Source organism: Anguilla anguilla, chromosome 16 (assembly GCF_013347855.1).
Source record: "Anguilla anguilla isolate fAngAng1 chromosome 16, fAngAng1.pri, whole genome shotgun sequence".
Lineage (NCBI taxonomy): Eukaryota > Metazoa > Chordata > Actinopteri > Anguilliformes > Anguillidae > Anguilla > Anguilla anguilla.
The window spans coordinates 11048701-11069874 of record NC_049216.1 but is presented as its reverse complement, the minus strand read 5'-3'; the positions used below and the strand labels follow the sequence as shown (position 1 = coordinate 11069874).

At 44.7% G+C, this 21174-nt stretch overlaps 1 protein-coding gene across 2 annotated transcripts in view; it reads right to left on the bottom strand.

Annotated features, from left to right (window-relative positions):
- LOC118215841 (synaptic vesicle glycoprotein 2B-like) overlaps positions 1–13625 on the bottom strand; it is a 44101-nt gene extending 30476 nt beyond the window's left edge. Inside the window, exon 1 of one of the 2 annotated variants that reach the window (XM_035396855.1) lies at positions 13471–13625. The gene's annotated coding sequence lies outside the window, so the exon portion shown is untranslated. Of the gene's footprint in view, positions 1–4327; positions 4577–13470 lie in introns of those variants that run through there. The other variant, XM_035396856.1, reaches the window with a different exon arrangement.
- Positions 13626–21174: the final 7549 nt, after the last annotated feature.

Sequence of the window (21174 nt, the reverse complement as noted above, 5' to 3'; positions counted from 1 at the left end):
GGAAGCCGATTTAAGTGCAGCACATTAAAGTTTAATATTCGGGGACGTGCTGTTTTTTCCTTCCCACAGAAAGGCTAACAAGCCAGACCGCCAGCTCCGTTGTACGATCCCGGCTGCGCATTCCCGACAAAATATGCAATCAGGTAAACCACAAGAAGGGGCTGCTATTTGAACACGAGCAAATTGTAAAAGGGATAAAACAAGAAGGGGAAAGAACATTTGTAAAGGGAGTTGTGGTTTCAGGATAAATATGACTGCGAGTCCTGTCAGAGTTATGGTGTTCTTGGACCGTTGTGCATCTCGGAAATAGCCTAGTCTGTTCAAATGATTCTTGGGTACCAGTTATAGATTTGAAGGATGGAAACATTTAAAGAGTTACTGCTGTTTTTGTGGTTGTAAGACTGGGTAATTAGGTATAAATTTGCTGTTTCCAAGTCAAAGGGCAATAAAGCTGGTTATAGGTGTGTTTACATAAAACCTGGAGGGCACAGTTTATAGAGGTCACCCCAGCCACCAGCCCATTGTATCTGTGCTGGCTATATTGGCAATAAGAAAATTATCGCATAATCCTTGTGCAAAGTGGTAAACATAATATGCTAATGTGGCAAATATAAAATGTTCATCTTGATAAACCCTGTAAGTTTATTTCATAATACAAAGCTATCTATCGTTTTGCGCTTTTTTTTTTTTTTTTTTTGTAAACAGAGGATCGTAGAACCGTTATGTAATTATATTATGAGATACATCGCCTTCCTAGTTCTAGTCGGCTGATGACGAAAGAAATGCTGAGGCTCAAACCTGCGACAGGAGGGCTCTGCCCGAGCTCTCGGTGGGTGATGACAGAGCCGCGCGATTTTCACATATTGCCGGTTGTTGGAACAAACCGCTTACTGCTGAGATCAATCTGCTTCCTGGTGCCGGTGTGCAGTTGGGCTACCAACATGGTGACAGAACAGAACTAAGTTGTTGGCCTACACTGTAACGCAATAAAATGTTCAGTGTTAAATCAACTCGCACAGAATACATATGGTCCCTATTGGGCTCATATTTACGCTCTCAGAGTTCAATTAACACCGGAATTTTTACTGTGCTTAACAATATGAGCCAACGTAAAAGCAGTATAGCTACTACACGTCACATATGGGAATGGGAATCTCGAAAGAACTTCTAAAGAGAATCAGTTATAAGCGTGAATAGTCTATAATGTAAATCCCGCTTGATAACTGCGTTTTCTGCAAATGGCGTGACCTTCGGATGCGACAGTGGCAGAGGTACTGTCGGCTGCGATCGAATAACCGAATTAAGTACCCGTGAATCATTTATACGGCCCAATTCGTGCTTCTTTGCTTGGCTCCCTGAAGCTATTTAATTTTGTCCTGTAATAAGTAATTGTATTTTAAGGCAGCAATTGAGATAATGTGTGAGTATGTGCGGACATTTCAGTGCTCCTTCCTGCATGTTATTATGCGGGCGCATCGGGGGTGTTACAGAGTATATAAACTCAGAGCAAATGTTTGGTTTGCAACGGAGTACCAGAGAAGAAGTTTATTTGTGCATGCTCTCTGTTGAAATACCTCTTGATTCTGATTTTATGTAATGATGCATACACATACAATGCATCACAACATCTTCTGAGATAACCTGGCTGATGTTGCATATACTTTATAACAGCTATAGTGCAAATACACAAAAAAGCATGTGGGGACGATCTAAAACCTTCAGCTTCAAACAGATGTCCACATAAACTTTGTGGCTGATAAAACAACAGCTACGACACAGCTGTATTGTAAACTATGGCAGGCTGTTCTTCTGTTATTATTTAAATAAAGTTGTGTGTGCGGGTCCTGTTATTTGGGGCTCTGTGAGCAGGGTTATAGTGCTGGCGTGGTGCGTTAGGCCCTGTGTGATGTCATCGCGAGGGGGCCAATAGATGGTGGGCAATATGGGGGATATAACAGAATACAAGGGGTTAAATCAGGATGACAGATTTCACATGAATTAACCCTTGCCTTCTGTTTACTTACTAGCACCTGTGAAACTGTTTGCCTGTTAGATACTCAATATAATGTACATGACCTTCATCTCAATTCCAAACAATATAAAGCATATATTGTTAATGGTTGTAATTTATCTTGGCTAGATCACACTTAACAGCGAGTATCATTCATTTGTGCTAAAGATGTGATTTATAGCATTTAAAAAAATCCCCTATAATGAAGGCGTGGGTGGCATAAATCATGTTTATCATTGAAACATTTAAATGAAACAAGGTTTCATACAGTAGATGATTGATATTTCTTCTTTCAAACGAACACTCTCAATTATTTTTAATCTTTACTTTATTGCAATCAAAGAAACCACACAGATAATAAGACATAAAGCAAATGCATATGAATAACAAACAAACACAAAAATTGGACTCCCAAAAATTGTTTTTCTATTTCATTTTCACAAAACCAATTTTGCACTGGTTTAGTCACTGATTTTGAAATATATCATTTTCACGGAACGCGTTATTCCTCTTTTGCTAAAAGTTTAAAGTAGGTCAGTTTGACCCAAACCGAACACAAGGGTTAGGTTCAGACCAACTTTCAAGCCACGCACTTTTTTTCTGCTTTCCTTTCCCACTGTCCACAATTGTTCCCATTCGTGCCCATTCTTATTTTTAAAGAGAAGAGAGCACGTGGTCTGCCCTCCTTTCATATTTGAGTTTTATTCAGACATATAGGAAGCAGAGAGGGTAACGGATAGAGAAGGGACCTAATGCTGAGGAAGTGCCGTGGCGGAGGATCGAACCCCTGCCCACACAGGGGGTCTCACTCCTGGTTTGAGAGTCCATTGGACTGCGCCACGCGACTCTCCGGCTGGTCCCCTTTCCCTGCAGCGTTTTCTCTGTGTCTCTGTAATACAGTCTCCCCATTCAGCAATCTATGATGGATTATACAGGCCTGTGCTCCCGACTGGAAAATGCATCACGCTAATGCATTACAATAGTCTGTTTCATTTACACTTTATTGAGCTCTTGAAATCAAATAAATGCCTATTAAACTGTCAACATACTGCACCCAGAATTAGGACTGCGCTTGCAAAGTGTGTGAGTCACATTCGCCGTACAGTATCTTAAGGGGGCTCGAAAACTACATTTCCCAGCCAGGGTAATCATGTCAACCCCTGAAGGTCAAAAACTACAGTACTCTGACATGTGACCTTTGACCTGAGACCTCTGACCCCGGCTAGGAAGGGCAATGAAGAGCGGGGAAGAGACACCGAACAGCGTGGTGTTAGGGCGGCAGGCAGGCGGGAGGGCACGGCATGCTTCTGCGTATAGAAGGCTTTTATTACCCATAAATAATGCATGGGCTGCTTTTTACACTGTGGGGGGGGGGGGGGGGGGGGGGGGCAGGGTGGGGGCTGCAGTGTATGAAGCCGCCCCACCGCACACCACATGAAAGCTGTCCTGGTAGAGCAGAGCCCGGTCTCTTCTCACCGGCAAGAGTGTGAGGTGGTGCTCACACGAGTGAGAGTAATTGTATTTTAAGGCAGCAATTGAGATAATGTGTGAGTATGTGCGGACATTTCAGTGCTCCTTCCTGCATGTTATTATGCGGGCGCATCGGGGGTGTTACAGAGTATATAAACTCAGAGCAAATGTTTGGTTTGCAACCGAGTACAGTTGGACTCTCAAGAGTGAGAGTGTGACGCTTACCAGTCCCCGTGCCCCCCCCCATGCCCGCTGCCGGACCGCGCTCGCCGTAACTTCCCTCCCTCTCTCCCGAGCTCTCGCCGCTGCGTCGCTCTGCTCCATCAGGGGTCTTTCGGTTCGTTTACACAGGCCGGAACAACCCCGGTGCGCAACGGCCGCTCGGAAACGCACCGGCCTGCCACGTCTGAGGTAGAACGCGCGGAACGCTAAATACGGACTCCTCGCTTCGCTGCTTTCGACACGGACCGATATTTAATCCACATCCCCTGATTTTGTGTCAGGCTTGTTTTTTTTTTTTTTTGTTTTTTTTTTTGCTCATGAACACAAGTAAATCCCAGAAGCCCCATCTGGACTCAGACCGCAGAAGGACAGACGAGGATAAAAGAGTTTCTGTGTGATACGTGGATTCTGTGTGATAAAGACAGCAGCAGCTGTGCCACAGCACCACAACACCTCTTTGGTACACAAGCGAGCGACCTGGCGCCCCTGCACAAACTCCAAACTTCAAACACTGATTCGTCTCCTGAGGCACCCCACCATAAAACGTATATACGTATTAAAAAACAGGACATAAAGTAAGATAAGTGAAGAAGACGCGTAAACAAAGAGATGTAGTTTTCTTACCGTATTGGACACATTGCCGTTGGCGCAGAGGTAATTCCTGTTCGAGGGGAAGTAAAGATCCCCCAGTGGAAATGGGAGAGAGACGGAGGGGAGAGCGGCCCGAGCTGCAGAGAGGGGGATTGGGATATGACCTGGCGATCCCGTCGGCTCATCCAGAGAGGAGGAGGACCGTGAGCGCACTGGCCCGTCCCACCCGACCGGCAGCACCACTCCCACACTGAGGGGGGGCTGATGTCAGAGAGAGCGTGTGCGTGCGCGTGTGTGAGTGTGTGTGTGTGTGTGTGTGTGGGTGTGGGTGTGTGTGTGTGTGCGTGCGTGCATGCGTGTGGGTGTGTGTGTGTGTGTGAGTGCGCCTGTGTGTCTGCCTGCCTGTGTGTGTGTGTGTCTGTGTGTGAGTGTCTGCCTGTATGTTTGTGGGGGTGTGTGTGTGTTTCTGTGTTTGCTTGCATGTGTGTGTGTGTTTGTGTGAGAAAGTCAGAGAGGCCCTGGGATGAGGAGGTATCGAGCCCAACAGATGGGAGGTGGGAGGGGGTTGTGTGTGTGTGTGTGTGTGTGTGTGTGTGGGGGGGGGGGGGTTCTTCTTTAAATGACAGATTTGTTGACTTTAGCGTTAAACAGGAAGTGGATGTGAATGGTGCACAGGATAATGGAGAGGGAGGGACAGAAGCCCACCTTGGAGTCACAGCACAGGTGAGGTCTCTACTGAGCATGCTCACTGCTCCCCGTGATGTCATTCTCCCAGGTGTCCTGTATCACAGGGGATGCTTCCTGGTGGCTGTACGACCGAAAAGCCTGGGGACGCGTGACTATTCCAAAGCCAGTTTTCCTCTCGTAAACGTATAGCTGGACCCTAAATGGTCCATGCTGTCTGAGCCATCAGCGATGACTCCATTTTGCTTTTTCCCTGCATTTTGAAATGAACGCGCGTTGACCAAAGGAAGAATCTTAAATTGCGCATATGCTTATCGTGGTCATAACCTGCTCTAAATCAGCCCATCATTTCGTACCTTTAGAATAATATTTCTTTCATTTATTACTTTAATTTATTAAACTTATTCATTTATTCCATTTTTTTTCACCTCCACAGATTTTATACAGTGAGCTGTGTTGATTAAGTGTGACCATTAAAAGGAGACTAAAGTGTTTTATGTTGCATATGATTCCTGTCATTGAGAGAAAGGGGGCGGGGCCACCATTGGAGGATTTAAGCTCTCCAGTCCCCCCCCCCCCATCCCGACTGCGCTGTTCTACGGCGTGGGGGGTGGGGAGGGGGGCTACCCACTTTCACCCACTACTCCTGCTGCCCCGAACAGCACAACCCCCCCTCCCCTCCGTACCCCCCACCCTGCTGCCCACATACATACTGCCTCTGGGCTTTGGAGCAGCCAGAAGGTCCTGCTGGCTCAAGCAGATGTTGTTGTTGTTCCCGTACCATTGATTAACTTGTACAGCGCTCCGCCTCGCCATTAAAGGAAAATAACACGCGATTAGTCTCAGCGAAGAAGGAGGGACCGAGGAAACTTCCCTTATGAATTTTAATCCGGGGAAAGACCCACGGACCCGCTCGCCGGACCGCGGCGGAAGGACCCCGGTACGCGCGGGATTCCATTCCGCCAGAAGGTCAAAGTGCGCTTGTGAGACGGCTGATTGGCGTCACGCCAAACGTTCTCCATTCGAGGAGACCCAATGGGCCTTCTCACCGCGTTAATCAGCCACCAATGTGCTGCAGTTCATGTGCAGTGGCACACTTTGGTTTGAAAGAGACCTTGGGCTGCTTTCTGTAAAAAGAATAGCCATTTTCTTTTCAAATTTAATTTGGCAGTTTTAACTCAAACGTTAAAATGGCGTTCTCTGAGGCAACTGAATATGTATTAACCTGAGAGAATGTATGTAGCCATTTTTGTTTAAATTCATAACTGAGTGTTTCAATAATGTGTCTAAATCACTGGATATTGCAACTCTCGTTCATAAATGCTAATGGTATGTCCAACCAAACACTATACCTGGGTTTTTGTTCCTCACAGAACCTTCTTACGTGTCCTTTGGCCATATGGTGACTGTGGTTTCAGTGAATGGGCAAACCTCAGGAGCTGAATCCAGCCCCGGAGCTGGAGGGCGTTGGGAAAATTCCGGAAACTCCCCGACAGATGGTCAGTCCGTTTGAGTCACCCAGAAGCGAACACAATAGACATGGGGCCCGCACAATGCCAGTCTGTTTCAGATTTCAGCGCTCATAAGGGGAGCTTTTAACATCCTAAGGCCGACACAATAGACATGGGGTCTGCACAATGGCAGTCTGTTTCAGATTTCAACCTCATAAAGGAGGCCCTTAACACTGAGTCAGCCGAAAACTGGCGGGTCAGCCTCCGATAAATCACTCCCAAAAAAGCACCACACTTCCTTAGCACCCTCTGATCACATCCCCACCCAGGCTGTGATTCACAGTAGGTTGTCTGGTCAGATCCCATCCTAAGCTCTGTTAACCCAAAGGATCAGTTGCAGGATATGTAATCTGTCAGTCCGGTGCACATGATACACTTCCTGCATGCAGAGGTGATGACAGTCTTACTATTGTGTAAGCAAATAAAACAATGAAGGCGATTTTTTTCAAACACAAAAATCCTGAAATTGAAGCCCAAATGAACACCCCCCCTTCCCTTCTCCCCACAACCCATCTCAATCCCAGAGGGGCGTCATTATGGAGAGTGGATGTCTTGCATAGGAGTAAACATCATAATCCTGTGGCCAGATTATACAAAGAGTACAAAGAGGATTAGCTCCGCCCCTACAGAATCACCGCCTAAATTTAGAAAACATTTGCTGTCATCGCCAGGCTCCGCCCCTCAAACCCACTACTGCCATCTTCTGATCTCTCCCCTGTGCCCCTGCCTTTGCCGCTACACCTACCCCTACCCCTGCTCCCACCTCCCCACCCCATTCCCCCCTCCTGCCCCCGCCCCGCGCCCCTCCCCCACCCATCCGTCAGGCGCAGTGTCGGCCCCTCATTTCCCTGATGAATATTTGATGACTGCAGTACTCGACTGAAGAGCTCTGAAGCAGCGCTGACAGTCCCAGTGGAATCTCTCCCTCCCTCCCTCTCTCTCTCTCTCTCTCTGTTTCTCTCTCTTTCTCCCTCTCTCTCTCTTTCTCCCTCTCCCTCACTCCCTCTCTCCCTCTCGCTCTTTCTCTCTCTCTCTCTCACACACACACATACGCATACACATACACATACACACAGCAGCCCAAACCCTAGAGAAGCTGTTATATTTGATTGTATTTAATGCAATATGCAGTTAATTGTTTTCTTATTAAATTATACTGTATTTAACCTTCATTTAGCTTGTAAATCTCAATGTGATCTCCATCACCTTTATAAGAGAGACTTGGCCATATCTGACCTTGCTCAGGTGTAATACTTAAATCGGTGATGTCATTCAGGATCCCATGGGGCCTTGACTTCATTTCTGGGTTTGGAGAGAAGGGCATCTGGGGTCTGGCCGTCTCCCAGGGGGGTACAGGAGCCAGGGTAAGCCTGGGTCACGCCAGAGGGGGGCTTTTCCTCGTGGTGACGGAGCTCCATACAAGAGAGGAGTCCTCCTCCCCTTCCACACCCCCATGTTATGACGGAGGAGCAGTGGCTGGTCTGGGCAGTGAGGCTGGCCAGGGAGGGCTGATTGGGGGGGGAGTGAAGGAGGGAGGGGGGAGAAGGAGGTGCACCCCCTAAATCACCACCAAAGACAGAAGCTGAGATGATTAGAGAGAGGAGCAGCACTCCTGCTGATCCCTGTTGCTAGTTGGCAGTTGAGAGACTGAAGGATCTCTACAGATGGAAGGCTCTTAGATGTGTGTTATCTGGCCTGGGTGCCATTTCAGTGAAGAAACAGGCTGATAAAATACCCTCTTCAGCATTGGCCCCATGGTGGAGAATGATTTCTTCTTCCTTTTTAACTGTCTAGTGTGTTTCATGCAGTTCAACTTGGAGAAAAGATGTGTTGTTGTTTTTGGGGTCATCAGGTCTGCATTATTTTTATAACTAGTAATCTAAATGATGCATACTTGCCTGATTTAATAGGATAAGTCTATGAGCAGTTTGCTGTTATTGATCCCGATGTCTAATAAAATTACATTTGCAGTTGTTCCCTAAAAATATCTTGTTACAAATTTCATTTTGGAAAGCCAGGTCTGACAAAGAGGTGGAAAATCAAGGTTCTGAAAGTATGCCAGTATTTTGTTCCAATCACCTGGATTTGCTCATTATTGTAGCACAATTCTTTACCCAGCAGGTAGAACTAATTAGTGAAATCAGCTGGCAGAGTTAATTGGAAGACTTTTACTGTTTGAGCCCTGGACCTTCCTCCTCTGCCCTATGTTTGCCTGTGCACTCATGGTACCTGTGTAACCTTGTTGACTTATGACCATACATTTAGAAGACACTCCCACAACCTCTTCTCAGCGATACAATTGGGCGATTCCACGTTTGTCACAACTAGACTAGCAGCCAGCTTTATATTGGCTGGTCTTTCATTTACAGCGTCAGTGTCACAGCAGTACTTGCCATTTATTAGCTCCCAAAAAAACATCAGCCCCAGTCAACCTTGTGACCTGCTGGTCCCAAGGACGCGTCGTTGACTTATACTGACTGCCGCTTGCATCCCATAATGCAGTTGGGAGCATACGAGCCGTCCGATTCGCACTGAAAAATGTGTCCTTGGTACCAGCAGGGTTCTGGGTTCATTATCGAGGGCTTTCAGTCATAAAGATATCAGAGCTGCTATGCTGCATTATGATGCGTCTGCTGAGGTGAAGAACTGACCGTGGTGTCTGAGCGATAGCGGGAGGTTTACTCGCGTAATTACATTTTTAAAAAGCGTACAGCCTCACGCTGCGTTGTCCACCGCACAATCAAACTAAAACCTCATATAACCTAATAAAAATTCCAGTCTAGAACTAGAAAACCTCCACCTATTATCCACCTCATGCGCTCTTACGCAAAGTTTAAAATTCAATACCTGTACATTATCTGCGTTCCAGTGTAAAGCCCATTGCGGCACTAAAATGAAATGAAACTACCGCGAGATAAGGGATGAGCCCATTCCCTGTGTTTGATGTGCATGTGAGGACCCAGCCAGTGAGAACAATATTAATCTTCTGTTCCCTTCTCCATGTGCTTGTGTGTGTGCCAAGTGCGTGTGCGTGTGTGCGTGTATGTGTGTGGACGTGTGTGTGTGTGTGTGCATGTTTATGTGTGTGTGTGTGTGTGTGTGTTTGTGTGTGTGTGTGTAAGCACACGCATGTGTGTACTTTTGTGCATGTGTGTGCATGTTTGAACATGTCTGTGTGTGATGGTATATTTGTATATGTGTGCATGTTTGTGTGTGTGTGTGTGTGTGTGTGTGTGTGCATGTTTATGTGTGTGTGTGTGTGTGTGTGTGTGTGTGTGTCTGTGTGTATGTGTATGTGTATATGTGTGTGTGTGTGTGTGTGTTGTTTCCCCCCCCGTGTATAGAGTACTTGTGTAATCCCTGTAAGAGTAATCCCCGTTCCGTGTCCTGGTGAATGGAGGCGGGGCAGTGGGGTGGGAGAGGAGGAGGAGGGGGAGGGGCTCTGGAGCTCTGCCGCGATGCGGCGACCCTGGTGAGCCCCTGCCGACAGACTGGGGGCTGAGCCCCGCTCATTAATCACAGTACCGCCTCTCCCAGCCCGGACGCAAATCACCGTTAAAATCCCAGCAGCGACAGAGCCCCCCTCTCCAGACTCATAAATCAGCCGGGGGAGCTCAGCCCGGCCTCGGTCCTCTGCAGCAGTGGCTTATAGTCCCTGCTCATAGGCTGCGGTCCCTCAGTGCAGGACTACAGCCTGCCAGCCTACAGGGCTTTTCCCTCAACCGCAGGTCATATTCCCCAAGTTATATTGTCCTAACCCAGTCTCTGTGCCCACCGTCACTGGCTGTTTCCCACACATAGGCTACACTGCCCCACACAGTATCTGTAATATCCAGTATAGGTTATATTCCCCATACATGTTATACTGCCCAAGCACATCTCTACCCACAAAACACTGGTTATATTCTTCCTCCCTAGGTCATATTCCAGCTGAGATTATCTGTATAGATTTTCTATACATACCTACACAATATATTTTCCTAGAACAGCCACTTTACCCCATGAGGGAGGATATCCCCTTTATTGAAATTAAAAGGCACAAAGGGCTCTGTCCTAGGACCTATTTACAATAACGCTGTAGTCTAACGTTGATGCCTAAAATGACATTTATTATGACCTTACAACAATTTGAACTTAGGTTTTAAACAGACAAGCATCAACTGGTGTTTGAAAACGGAGGAAAACGGATTTATGACATCACATCTATCATCACAGGTTACGCCTGCACTCAGAGCCCTGTAAAATGGCCGTTTATGAGTCCTCAGTGTGGCCTACCAAACTTATTCCCTGGATGCAGAGTCATTGGAAGCCCACTGTGCCTTTTAACTTCAGGATTTCATTAGTTTGCCAGTTACTGGGTTACTGAGATGGCTCTTCAGTGTTGTCCATAGCACTTAGTTGTAGAAATGAATTTTTAAAGCTTGGAATTACAGATGATTCATCCTTTGATGTCAGCCATTTATAGCACCGCGCTGTAAAACGATGCAACCGAACCAACGTTTATTTCATTATTTCCCAGAACCGACCGCTGCCTGCACTCCGCTGTCTGCACCCTGCATAGACACCGCAGCTCACCGCGCAGTCTGTACTCCGCACAGACACACACGTCACAGAGCAGTCCAGGTCCCGCACGGGCAAGACACCCCAAATTAGATGGAGAGATGCCAAAGGCTCTCCTTTAAGTAATCAACCGCAGGTGGAATTTGTTTAACCGAATCTTCATTTTTCTGAGGTATTTGCAGCAGGTGTATGTTCATCAGTAATCCGGCCCAAAAAAAGAAGTGAAATTGCAGATGGGAATGCCTCGGCATTGTCCTGCTAAAAATGAGCTGGTGAGTGGGGAGACGGGCTTGCTTTCTGTCGTTGCACTCACCCTTTAATTGTCTCTAAAACTCTTCTGCCCTTTGCCTGCTCTCGACTAGACGTGTTTTTTTCTTTCTCCTTCGTGATGAATTGATTTCCACGTTTCTGACGGAGAGGGCATCTCACCTCCTATTCGCTGTCAGTCAGATTTATGAGTATTATTAATATTCCCTCTCAGAGGACGGGATTAGTTGATAATAGGACGCGGAGTGCGGGCTATCTAATGCGGCTGAAAAGAGGCTTTTCGGTCTTAATCACAGTAGCTGTCCCTGCATTCGTTTAATTCAGGAGGTTCTCAAACTACTTAATTTCAGGGCACTCTAAAATGCCCCCCGTCTCATTAAAATGATTAAAGATTGACACCTTTACATGACACCCTCGGCAGACAATGCTGCAGAAGGTATTTAACAGGGTGGTACATGGAAGTGTGTTCACCTGCTGATGTCATTGTATCATGGGTCTCTATAATACATGTAGCTATTTAGTGCAAATGTAGTCCTCTTGACTATTGCCAACTCCAGCCCCAGACCCAGAATGTCCCCCTGGTAAAACACTGCCCCCAGTGGTAGGGTGTGTGTACTGATACAGTCAGTCAAAACCATCAACGTGGCCACGTATTGGTGGCTAATCTGACTTTTGATTCTACCTGCGACTGGGTCTCCATGGAGACAGCCACTGTGGACTTAGGTGTCAGATCTTTAATTCTGAATTGTTTCGGTATCAGCAAACACAAATAAGAGGAGCTTATTCAGTAGGTTTCATTGGCTACGTGCTTTAATCATTATAAAGGGATTTTCTCCAATGCATTCTATTTAAAATTCATAGTTTTCACTCAGTTACAGGCTCCTGCATGAAATACAACACAACAGACTAAAAAGGACAGAATAAACTTCCTCCCACTGTTTAGTCCCAATAAAGCGATTCTTTAAAAGCTTGGAAAAAAATATTTTTAGGGAGCCAGAGAATAATTTTCTCAGATCTCTGAACGCACATATCTTGTGTTTATTGTAAGCACCAACAGCGACGTGCAAGCCTTTATTTTGGTTTTGGACCTTAGGTAGGTCTAATATAATTTCATATATTTATAAGATAATAGAATAGATACGCTTTAATAACACACAACAGCAATATGAAACACAATATCAGGGGCATTACCATGTGTACGACGGAAATGAGATTTTATTTGTGTCCAGTAATGTTTTGCATCCACAGATATTTTTTGCTGTAATCAACATCAGTCTTCTCTTTTAGAGAGACGGACTGAATGGCAGAGGATATTACACTGCAACACCTCTTTCATATCCTCTATTCATCTTCCCAACCTGGGCAGCCCCATTTAATATTAGAAACGCACACACACACACACACATACACACACACATGCACAAACACACACACAAACACGCATACACACACAAACACGCACAAACACACACACACACATACACGCACGCGCACACACATGCACATACACGGCTTTGATAATCTCTATTCTATCTGCAAAAACCAAACAAACTTCACATCCAAAAACAGCCCCACAAGCAAGACTGAATGGTTTCAAAAGTAATTAAATGTAACTGCGAAATAATGAAAAAGAGTGTGTACAGTAGCTTCATACATATTTACAACTTAACCCAAGCCATATTTATTTTCTGAATCATGGCTAAGTTTGAGCCAAAGCACAGGGAGTACTGCTCTTCCACACACAGCATAAAAGATCAAGACTGATGCAAATCACTTTAACCCGACAGATGAGCGGTAGATCCCGCAATAAAAGAAAAAAGACCAGAGTACACACAGACACAAATTTAAGGTCTTCTAACAAATCAATATTTGCCCAGGATATCATCTTACAGTTCTTAAAAAAAAAAAAAAATACAAGAAGCAAAAAATATAAATCATGATAATATTGGACCGATTAACAAATTATTTTCACAACCTGAAGTATGATATAAATTTTGGCACACGGGTCTCTATGAGAAACGTGGTGAATTCCCAAAAGGCCGTTCCCTCGGGGTCCCCGAAATCATCCGCATTTTACTTTAGTTAGCAGATAGGCTGGCCAGATGAGATCTGAATCTGCATTGAAATAAAATGAAGAAAAAACATTTGTATTACCTTCATCGTCTCACTTTGTAGCCCCAGTGCTGAATTCCTGGAGTACTGGAGAGTCTTGGTCAGAAAGAGTGATGCAGAGAGAGAGAGAGAGAGAGAAAGAGGGAGAGAGAGAGAGAGAGAGAGAGAGAGAAAGAGGGGGAGAGAGAGAGAGAGAGAGAGAGAGAGAGTAGGAGAAAGAGAGTGTGGGGGGGGGGGGCTGTAGTAGAGGGGAGTGGAGTTTCTTGATGCAGTCTGAGCAAGGGTTGAATGTTAATGAACAAGTGGGAGGTCTTCCCCAGCGCGTTACAGGGGAGCACATATGCTGTTCGTGTGCCCCGCGCACTCCGCCCAATCACGCCCCTCCAAATACAGCCGACTCAGCAGGACGGAGAGGCACTCGGCTGCTGAGGCAGACTCCTCTGCCCCACCTTACCCGGGGGAGGGGGGGGGGGGGGGGGGTGACGCACGCTCCCCCCTCGGTGGCTCCTGGCCGGAGCATCTAGGTGTCCCGCTTGGGACAGGCGGTGAAAACACCAAAGGGAAATTGACAGTGCTTCTGTTAAGAAAAAAAGAAAGAGTCATTTTAGACTCTCATCTGGGCAGAAAGAGGCTGACAAAAGCTGAGAGCAGATCTATATTTTTTGACACATACAGATGGCCTATCAAAGAGTCGTTCTCAGATAAGACAGATGCGTGAATATGCTTGCGCAGATAACAGAAAAATGCAGACGTAGTGACGGGCACAGAGGTGAGCATCCTTAGTGGTGAAATAGCTTTTTTTCGTTTTCCCTGTAGCGTCTGTGCTGCCAGCCACGGGGAGCGCACGTGACGGGCTCAGCCTCCGCAGTCTGCCGCTGCATTATTTATCACCGCTGGCGGGACGTTACAGCCGGTTTCTGCAGGGCAGGGTCCAGCGCGCGGCATGGAACTGCTTGGGCTGTGAGCGCTCCACCCCCGCGCGCAGACACACAGCACCGTTTCCCCATTTATTTTGGAAGAAAATGGCTATTAGATCTTTTGCAGATATTTTTTTGCTTTCTACGTTGGTGTTCCTTGGATTTTTTCACGATCCGAAAAATGCTTGTGCGTGAAGAACCTGACTTGTGGAGCTGGGTGTGTACGATCGTAAATGATTGAAAAGCTGTCTGAAAGGTTTACAACCAACGCACTCGCGCAGGGAGGCTGTTCTTCCCCATAACGTGAATAAGTGCCCTCTAGTGTCCGATTGGTGTATACATCTCATGTGTGCTGTATTTATGCCTCTTAATTTTATACCTGCAGAACGCTGTTCTTGTGTTCCTGTGTGAATTGTTTAGTCTGTGAATTGGTAGTTGCTTGGAACAGAAATGCAAACATACCCTCCATGATCGGAATTGCCCGAAAAGCCATTGCCTATGCAGTATGCACTCATTTATTGACAACCATGCAATATCAATATATTCCATATTCTATGCTTATATTTCTGACATTACTTGCTTCTGGGAATTTATTTCATATAGTCAAGGCATGGCTGGGATTTCAAACCTTTTCCCTGCAAAACTGCATATTTATCTGGAAAAATGTTCTTTAGAACTTATTGTGTCATAAAAATTCACACGTTACCTGGCGCCCTTCCATTCCAGGAGTACAGCTTCTTTGCTGATGTGAAATAGAAAAATTTTAAAAACGCATTTTCATCATCGGTACGGTCTGATTTAGTTTGGTGTAGGCTCCTTGGCCACACATTATTTAATGTTAACTGATTACATCTCAAAAGTGCACAGGGAGATGCAATAATTCTGTACCATTCCTGGGTTTGCCAGCTTGACCGTGTGTTCGGATTGACATCTGAAGCGAAGCTCACACGAATCATGAATAACGTAAGTGGAGTTTCCACCATTTCTACATGGCGCAGTTGCTATCATCACATTTTAAGATCTGTATAAATCCCAAAGGAGATTATATTCCCATTACTGTAGATGTTATTACATTTCCGTGCTGGTGCTCTGGTACTGTATGTTTTGCATTGGCAGTCAGTTTACACGACTGTGTAATCGCTCTCTGAAAATGATCATTAAGAATTGCATTTATGCAGTCCATTTCATTGCTGTTTAAGGACCTCATAAGGTTTTATTAAATACAGTGATATGTAATGTTTCTGATGTGCTGTAGCTTGCATTGGCTTTCAGTGAAACAAATTTTTTGAGGTGTCCTATTTCCTGTCCTGCAGGGATTATTGATGTTTCTGCTCCAGGTACTACTGTAGCCATATAGGAATCGACCCTCAGCAAGGGAGCAGCCAATCAGGACTAGTAATGAAATAATCAATAAATTAATCAATCAGACAGCCAATCAATCAATCAACCAATCAATCCTGAATTTTATGAGCTAAGATTTTCTCTTTTCGGCTACATCATGACGATAAAACACATTTTTTTGTGCATAGGTTTTCTTTTTTACTACTAGAATTCTACAAAAAATACGGATAGCTCTTTTAACAATATTAACAGGTTGCATTTTATTGTCAGTACGAAAGCAGACATAAACAGACAGGTTGCGGAAAATAGCCTCATACCAGGCTTTCTTGACAAGTTATTTCACCATGTCCTCCTATAACTGACCCCTAGGGGGCAGTGTCTGAGTACTGATACAGAGAAGAGTGGCGAGTCCCCAACTTGCGCAGTCATTACAAGGTAATGCACAGCCTGCGGGAGAGAAACTACAGTCGACACATCTCTACTTTCACTTTCACACCCCCCTCCCTCTCTCTCTCTCTCTCTCTCTTTGTCTCTGTCTGTCTCTCTCTCTCTCTGTTTCTCTCTCTCTCCATGTCCCCAGGATGTCCTGGAATATCGCCTGCAACATTAACAGACTTAATCGAGACATTTGCAAGTATCAGAAAATGAAGAACGGTATAAACACAAAGGACACATGGTTCCACTTAAACGCGACGGTTAAATTTATATTTCTTAGCCAGCTTCTCAGGGATGCGTGGCCCTATTTAAACACAGCCACAGCCAGGTGGTCCTGGAGGGGGGTGTGAGGAATATTCAGATAGGGTTTCTCATCTCTCCAAATGAGCTTGAACTTACGACATCAAAACGGCTCTCCCCCGGTGTGGGGGCCTGCTCTGCGTCTTTGCACACTTTGTGTTTAGATTGAATTAATGTACAATAAGTGCTTTGGGGTCCTCATTGTTGCCAGGTAACCAATGAAAGAGGACAGGGTTACTGGTTAAAGCTTTGTGTTACCTGTCCCCTGATGGGCCACCTGCGCTTGCGGGTTTTTTTTTACCTACCCCCCCCCCCCCCACACACACACACACAATTCCAGGAACCTTGACCTTCAGTTTACTGGGTGCTAGCTAAAGGACGATTTCCACAACCCTGCAGGAGGAAAAAGTCATTGTCAAGGTAACAGCCAAGGCATTCCAGAGTGTAGTCATCTGTCATAAGAGAGATGGGACGCGGAGGGAACAGACACACAGCTGTTACTAATAAGGCTGTTTGTCAGAGAGTGACGTCATCTCCCATTTCGGCCAAAGGCACTGATAATATTCGGGAGATTGAGTTTTGCACTGGGGATGCTTAGCATAGTTCACTTGTCTGAATGGCGCCTATCTCTGTCCATCTGGGATGTCCTCGTGGAAAAGATCCTCATGTAGTGATAAAAAGCACAAATTTGAACTTTAATTAATTTGTCTTCCGCACAGCTGTAATGACTCAAATTGTCAAAACTGTATTGTTTATGTTCACCTGGACTGGCAGCATTGGTTATGTTTGTTAGCTGATTACCTCATATGCATTTTTGACAATTGTAAATTATCTATTAAAAAAGAAACCATCGACGGTGTCTTTAATATTTTATTTAATAATTCAAAACGGCTAAATAATAATAAAAATAATAATAATTTGACTGCAACAGCGATTGGTGTTAAGGGAGATTTTTTCGCTTTAACTTATCTCGTGGTATACAAATATATATTCATTATAAAAATTAATTCATGTACATTAATGTGCATTTTTCTGAAATAATTGTGAAAGTTGTTGTGTCAGCGACGCAATTTTATGAGATTGATAGGTTATTGAACCAATAATACACTCATTGTATCGCAGTCCCCCTTGAGCTCCAATCGCTGTTCCCAGCAGATAACGAGGCCCGCCCATTGAGGCATTCCCTTTGCGCCGCCGCAGAAGAACAGAAGTTTGTTTCTGAGCGCAACAAGTGGACGCGTCCCGTTTAATACCAATCACTTGAGTCTGGGACGATACCTGGCTTCGTCCGTTCCTTTCATTGACGACAGAAGGGTGCAAGGAAATAATCGAAGCGGTGTAACGCTGGACCTTATTCAGAATAACAGAAATTAGTTTAAAATAAATATTGGTTTGCCCTTGCTAACTTTTATAGTAGCGCGGATTGCTATGCTTCTGAAAGCAAAACGTGCGGATTAAAACGCCACCGAGTTCGAGGTAAGATGCGTCTTCATCACTCAGATGAAAAACTGAAAAATGTGCTCATACTCCATGCTTAATGTGCTTCTCTGTTTCGGAGATACCTTTGAAGTGCTGTTGACTGATACAGATTTCTATAGCATCCATTGGCTATCTGACTACAAATAGCCAATTAAGATGTATTCCCCTTTTCTAAGTAGTTTTATTTACTCAAAGCAACCATTGCCAAAAACCAAAGTGTACTGATAGACAGGTCTTTGGGAAAAGGTTGTGTTTAAAACCTTTCCTAAACTGTCGGGTTGTCCAACATTCTCCCATGCCGGTCGCTCATGTCGTTATTTATTGTGCTCCCACTGAATTCAGTCACATATCCTACACGATTGTTAACGACAACATCACAAGTAAGTCATTGATACGGTTGTAAAATGAGAAGGTGATGACATATTTGTAAGCTGTCACCTAATATGATTACGATTTACCGGATCAAATGGAATCCAGGCTGTGACAGTGTGATTGAGTCTGTCCGACCTCCAGCGCACCGGCACCCGCATAACAGCAGCGTAACAGGATTGAAGAGCCCGGGGCAGCTAAACCCGATTTCCCATAAAACAGCAGAGCTGAACGTCAGCCTGGTGATTATTAACGACGAAGGCGACAGGAAACTGTAATCCGTTATTTGCAAGGAGGTGTCAGATTTTTGTTCCTTAACGGTACTTTATGCTGGTTCGGAGAAACCCAGATTCAAGTGTTTCCGTTTCCAAGGATGGTTTTGATTAGGAGCAAGAACGCGTTAGAATATTTGAACTGTTAAAAAAACAACCAAGCGCTGAGATATCAAATTGACATCAATTTGGGAATGAATACCTGTTTCAGCCTCTGTTTTAACAAGGAAAGTATGAGAGAGTGCCCGTACGGCCGCTTTTTACCAGAGGTCTTTAATTTGTAGGGGCATAATTTGAGATTGAAATATCAATTTCAAGTAAGCATGCGCCAAGTTACTATTCTGTTAAAATATGACGACTGGGCATGCTATGTGAATAATGGGATATAGTCCGTGACTCACCGTTTGGCCTCGCCTTGATCTCTCTCTCTCTCTCTCTCTCTCTCTCTCTCTCTCTCTCTCTCTCTCTCTCTCTATCTCTCAAGCACAAGATAAAGTGAAAATGGCACCAATAGTTTAAAAGTCAATGTTTGAGTTTGCAGCTGTCTATTACTGTTCACAAAATTCAGAGACGGTGTCTGACTGTATGCACTGTGTCCAGGATATGCTTCTGAGCACATGTAGGCTAATTTATTAGGCTAAGCCAAAACCATCAGCTAAAGTAGCTGGATTAATTACAGCACGTGAGATTAGAACCCACCCGTTAAGGAACGTATTGGATACTAATACATATCCGCTAGCTGAGAGCCTAAACAATGTGCGAGCATGATGTGGCTGACGCGCTGACCAACACTGTCTGTGGGCTACCAGTCCTGTGTCCGGCAGGCAGAATGAGGCAGAACTGAGACGCAAACTGGCTTCGTTGATGGGCATTACGACGCGTACTGTAGGCTATAGAGTGTGGTCCGCCAGCTGTAGCCATGAGTCTTCTGTACACTCATTAGGTGCTTTTTCCCGGCCGTGTCTCGTCTTTCAGGTTAAACGACGAACATAAGTCCCCTATTTATTTATTTATTTATTTATTTCATTCGGGATGCAATTACATAGAAGAGGCTAGCTTGGACTTTATTCATTGTGTAGCCTACATAAATTAATATTAACTATTTAAGGCGTAAGATAAAAATATGTGATTAGAATGTTCTTAACTGAACATTCTAATGCTGATGGTAAGCATCACTACTGGTAACTGAAAGCTATGAAGTTCTAGAACATTGTCTTAGAATTTTGAAAAAACATTCCCAAAAACCTACTCTTCAAAGGAAGTATAATTAATTTTCTTCTGAAAGAAATTATCTGGCCAAATGTAAAGTTTACTGTGGCTGGTTTATATTGTTATGTTTCGATCCGAACTCTTCCAGGCCAATATTATTTCCTTAAGGGACTGTCAGATTTCACTTTAACTCAATGCTAAACCTTAACTTCCAAATATAAGGATCAAAATCAAATTATGGGAATGTTATAAGCAGCAACACTGTTTCCCGTCAAATAGCTGAACTTCTCTGATCTTCTGCCTTCTTCTAATCCCCGCTGAGGAAACCGGACCTTTCTGCAATCTTGCGGTGTACGAACAATTAATTTGAGGGAGTTTGCGTTCTGGGTTCTTGCGCTGATTAAATCACAGAACTGCAGCAGCGCTTTGGGGTTTTGTTCTTGAAGTGTGCTTCCTTGGCTTTATTTACACGTGATTACAGTGTGATATATATTAAAGTAGTCTATATTTTGTCCTTGGCCAGAAGAGAGAATCCGCCAAGTTTTGTGCCATTTCTCTTGTACGTCTGCAAGAGTCTTGGGTGATTCCTGCCATGTAAAATTTTGTGTTGGATGATAGTTGGAGACCTTGCATGTGTTCTTTCTGTTGTATCATACAGGGAGTCCTCTGAAATATTCCTGTCGCAGGACTGTCCAATCAGCTTCGTCCAAACCCAGAAAAAGACTTGTGTGGGTGCTGGTCTTTGATATTGCCTTGTGCCAAGCTGCTTGATTTAACGAATCACCACCTTGACCGAAGATCATGATTATCTTATTTGTTGAATCAGTTGTTTTAATGCTGGACTAGAACAAAACCCTGCACCTGCAGCCTTCCTGGATAACCCTGGAGACCCTTGCTGTAGTATATCTGTTTTTTTTTTTTTTGGGGTGACATTTAGCCATGGCCATGTTCGATCATGCTGTAGGTCTGTGGTGGGATGCTTCCCCATGGTAACCTTTTTGCTGCCTCTGGAACAGCAGTCAGTAGCTCTGACCCTCGAGTTTTAGATTGATGCTCTATTTAAGTTATGATTGCATAATTATTTGTAATGTTGCTTAAATGAATACTGGTGAAAAGCTAAGTGCCCCCAGCACACATTTACCCACTTTAATTCGGTGTAATAATTTATCTGATTATGCAGTTAAATGCCAGGGCAGAACAAAAACAGGAAAGTGCTCTTGCGCCAGGGTACCCACCCTGCGCAGGCTAATGTCACTTGGACATTGTGAAATGCCAGATATAAACGTGTGTACACATAGGACACGTACGCATTGCACCTGTATCAAATCTGCATGTTGACACGCATACTCATGCATCCACAAAACAAGACGGTCACACCTTTGCGACCTGTTCAAGAGGTAGACCTGTGGAAGCCATAACATTAA